Source organism: Aphelocoma coerulescens, chromosome 3 (assembly GCF_041296385.1).
Source record: "Aphelocoma coerulescens isolate FSJ_1873_10779 chromosome 3, UR_Acoe_1.0, whole genome shotgun sequence".
Classification (NCBI taxonomy): Eukaryota; Metazoa; Chordata; class Aves; order Passeriformes; family Corvidae; genus Aphelocoma; species Aphelocoma coerulescens.
Window position 1 is genome coordinate 3,248,240 of NC_091016.1, and position 4,669 is coordinate 3,252,908.

At 42.3% G+C, this 4,669-nt stretch overlaps 1 long non-coding RNA gene across 1 annotated transcript; it reads left to right on the forward strand.

The window, feature by feature from the left end:
- Positions 1–1,185: 1,185 nt before the first annotated feature.
- On the forward strand, positions 1,186–2,662 carry LOC138107112 (uncharacterized). Its single transcript, XR_011149233.1, has 3 exons — positions 1,186–1,390; positions 2,066–2,083; positions 2,197–2,662. It is a non-coding gene; the product is annotated as an uncharacterized lncRNA (long non-coding RNA).
- The last annotated feature ends 2,007 nt before the right edge of the window (positions 2,663–4,669 follow it).

The following is a 4,669-nucleotide window of genomic DNA, read 5'->3' on the forward strand; positions in this document are numbered from 1 at the left end:
ATTTACTTCCCCCCTTTTTTCCACCATTGCCAATAAGGACAACGCTGATAAGAAATTATACCTACAGCTGTTCCAGGAAAGATTCCCAGTAGTGTTCCAGCCATCCACCATGCCCAGGTGGGGCACCCCATTGTTCGCTTTATTGCAAACTGTGAAGAACAATTATGGCATCATTAAATAGTCCTGGGAGCCCCAGGATACTGCACCTGAGCAAGTAACTTCTTTGGAACAAATAAACTTGTTTTAGCAGGATACAGATCTCATCTTAACTTTCTAAAGAAGCCTCAGGAGTATCCATTGAAATTGCATTACTTTAAACCAACTTATTTTCTACTTTACTTGATTTTCTCTCCTTGGTCTTGTCACGTTTAGCTTTACCCTAATTTGATTTCCTGCTGTATCTCTTGTGATGGCTTTCAGATGCTGCTAGATTTCTGTAGCTGGTAGAACTCGAGTGTCTCAGTGTTCTGCAGAAAACTCATGTGGATGAACTTTGCAATCACAATGTCTGTGGCAGGTGGGTGTAATCTTTGATTTGAGTGAAATAAGAAGTGGGGCTGATTGCATTTGACAGATTGCCCATTGGATTTCTGATTCTTGTTGAGGGCACCTGTGTCTCATCCTATTTTAGGGCAGCACTAGTCCTATTTCCTTTCTCTCCCAGCTTCCTGAGGGCTCTGTGCTGCTCTGCTCCCTGAGCAGGAGGTGTGAAATTGCAGCATTCCACGTGCTCTGGGAATGGAAGGTGGATCCGAGCAGGACGTGTAAGTGACTAAACTCAAGCCTGTGCTCATCCCAAGCCTTCCTGTCCTGATGAGTAAGTTGGAGATCTCCACAACCATTTCTCTTAGGGGAGTGCTTGAACACATGAGAAAGAGTTACAGGTGTAAATTCTCTTTTCCCAAACTGGTGCTGTGGTTTCTAAAATGAGCTGGGTGTGTTGTTGTTGTTTGGGGTTGGTTTTTTTTTGTTTTGTTTTTGTTTGTTTTTTTTATTTTTTATTTTTGCACCCTATAAAGATTAAGTAAGGCAGAGGGTTGAACAATTGTCAGAGGAAACTTTTATTTTCGAGAAGATTTATTTGGCTGTGTCAGTAGTCAAGTGCATGCATTTATGAAGCCTCTGTGTCATGCCCACAGTTTAATAGATACATAAGGTATTATCTTTTTTTCTTTTGAGGGAGAAGCTCCTAAGCAATTTGAGTTATGGTTTTTATTGCTGTGAAGTCTAAACGTAGTGAAGGACTTCAGGAAAACTGTTGTGCTTTTTTCCCCCTTGTGGTAAGAGATAACAGAAGCATAGCACTAAAGCAAAGCTCCTTACTGGAACTGGTGGTGTCAACTCCTTCATGTTTTCCTGAGCTCTCTTTTGTCCTATTTGTTATCTTAAGGTGAGAATTAAAGTGTCTTATGTTCAGCAAACTGTTTAGCCAAGCCTTCCTGCTGGTGTATGGGATGTAATGTGTCTCTATAGGCCAGCTTTTAGGTGTTTGATGTGAAAGAAAAACCCAAACCTGGGCAATTGGAACTTCTGGCAGGTAGAAACAGGCTCAGCAGATGCAAAGGGCGGGAGCACCCTCTAAAACTGAGGGTCTGTAGAGGAAAGTTCTGTATTCAGCTGCAGGGCCGTTGTAGCTGTGCAGGGGATTTGACTCAAAGCTGTCCCTGTGAGCTGGCAAGGGCAGTCCCGCAGGGTAGCGGGCAGTGGTTATACATCTGGGAGAAACCCCTCTGCAGAGCTTGGAAATAGAGGCTCTATGCAGTTCTTCTTTACAGGAATTTTAAATGTCCTTGGCCAGGTACTGAACTAGAGCTGCGATGGTTTCTAGGAGCTGTGGATTTGGGTTCTCTGACACTTAAATTCACTTGAATTCACTTGCTCAGATGTCTTAAGTCTGCATTGTGCTGAAATCATTATGTACATGTGCTGCAAGATTGTGTTAAAGTGTATTTCTATCTAATGAAAGAAAAACTATTCCCTTTAACAAATGCTGTCCTCTTAAAGGTGTTACCTTTGTGGTTTATACCTCTTTATTGAGCTGCTTTCTCTTTCACCACCTCCCCAGGAAACAGGAATATTCCAGGTCAGTGGGACAGGTACTGTGTGAAGGTTCTGCTTGTATATAGTTACTTACTAAACACATAGACCTGTTTGTTGTAGCATATGAGATTCTGAAAATGTTTCTTTTATTTGCAGCATGTCTTTGAAGTAAACATGCTTTTATTGAAGTGGTGAATACACTTTGGCTGGGGGTGAGGTGTGTGCTGGGGGCTGCTCCTGGCATTGGTCAGAGGGACGAAATTAGTCGTGGGCCTGGAGCACTGGCTTCACCAGAAAATCAGAGGGATGAGCAACCACAGTGAGAGTTACTTTTTTTTTTTTTTTTCCCTACCAGTTCACTGAATAACAACTCCTTCAAGGCAGTGTGAAACATCACATTTTAATTCCAGAGTCTGTCCCTCGTGCTGGGTTTAATTCCAGAGCCTGTCCCTTTGGTGGGGGATCCTCACCATGCCCTGGCTTTTCTATGGTACAGAAATTGAGAATACCGTGCCCACGTTGGCAGGAAGCTCCCCGGGCAGAGTAAAATTCTGAAACGCGTGATTTGGTGTGTCTTTACTTAAAATAATCCTCGGCCATACGGTGGCACTGGTGAGCTGAGCACGGGCTGTGCCGGCGCGGTCCCGGCTCTGTTCTGGCTGTTTCCTGGTGGTGCCTGCAGGGTGCAGCTTCTGCCCACGCAACTCCTGCATGGCTCGCTTGGAGGCTTCCAAGGATAGACTGAATATTTACGGAATAATAGAAAACAACAGCTTGGTTTTCATTTCATTTTTTAATTTGCATGGGTGAGTGATTGGCACAGAAAATATTTTTTATTTGAAGTGAAGAGATAAATCTACAGAAGTAGTAAATTTTACAGAGATTACTATGGACAGTGCTCTTCCCTTTTTGTGTGCAGTGGGAGTGGAGAGGGACTGAAGAGACCCTAAATTAATGGATTAGAGAGGAGCACCTAGAGGTGTGGTTTTTAAGCCTTTTCAGGCATTTCTGTGAACTCTGATTATTCACTGCTGTGCCCTTAACAAAGGAGTTGGGCAAAGCTAACTGCAGGAGCACTCTGCATGTGTGGGGTCGTGTTCAGATTCCTGTTTTCTAAACTGAATTAGCATCACTTCTAACATTGCAGATGACTTTGATGATCTGGATCTTAAGTTGATGTAAAAAGAAATGTACGTGAACATCATGTGTAATGCACAAAGCTTCCTGGTGTGTGTCCTTGCTCTCTGTCAATCCAGTTCTTGGGTGTTCAAGTTAAAATGATTTATACTCTAGAAACACTCCAAAAATCCTATCTGAGGGCTGAGCACTGCTCAGGGCCCCTCTCTGTGTCACCCTGAGAGGCTGTGCAGGTCTTTGTTGGTTGTGAAGAGCCAATGGTCTAAATTTAAATGCTTATGATGGGAATTATGGTACCTACCAAGGAATACAAGAAGTCTGAAATGACCCAAGGCCCTGAATTCCTTGACTGATTGAAGAGCAAAGTGTGATTGATCTGTGGTGTGTTGGGTGATGGCACAGAATCAGTAAAAAAAGGTGAATTTGGAACTCTTCAAATCCCATGTTGACATACTACTTGTGATTGCTGAGCTGTGGATGTGATGCTTTGAAAGGGCTATTTAATGGTTGCTTGGGCTTTCTTTTAACTTAGTGTGTTAATTTTAAAAGGCATTTTCAATTAAGAGAAGCAAAAGCAAGACAGTGATTCATAGAGCCTCTCAAACAAAGCTCTGGAAGCTTCCAAGCTGCTGGAGGTGCCAAGCAGAAAGGTCCAGGTAGTGGAGAAAGACAGGAGAGGTTTGCTTGACTACAGCTTGTCCATCATTAAAGTATCTCAGCCACTGAATCCTTTTTTTCTTTGCTCTCTGACAAACTCCAGGAGAAAGTCTTTGAAATCTTGTTAAAAGTTGGATGTTGATGAAGTCTGAACTTGCAGCAGTGCTGAGTGGGGTGGACAGCACGCTTGAGATAAAACAGCAGCCTTGCAGCTCAGAGTCCTGTGGATCATGGCTGTTCCCCTTTGGCATGATGCTTTGCATTTTTCTCCTTAATTTCAAAGCAAAACTATAAATAGGAGTTGGGAACTGTGTGGATGTGGTGATTGATATGGGGTTGTTTTTTTTTTTCTGTTCTCACCCACTTGCCTTAAAAAGGAGGTCTAAGCTTAAATTAAAAGCCAATGATGGAGGAGTTTGTCAACCCATGCCATGTCCTTGATCCATTTCCAGTGTGTTTTGCTCCATCCTCTTGCTGTGACAAATGTCACTGGTTTCACCAAGGCTGGGTCAAGCTCTTTGTGTGGAGCTTTTAAATTTTACCATGAATGCAAATACTTATTTCTTCAAAATGATTCCTTGGAATCCCTAAATGTTTGCATTATTTTTTTTTTTCTTGGGAAAAAATCTGTATTTTTTTTGGGGTATGTAGTAAGAGCTACACCTTGATATAGGCTCTCCTGATGAGAGGCGATATGACATAAAATGAAGGATGAAAACAGCAATAAAAAGTTTGAGGCTGATAAAAATATGATTTATATTCAGGACCCAGTTATAAATCCCATCAGCACTTACTATAGCGATACTTACATGTTGCTACCTTGTTGAAAGAAAGG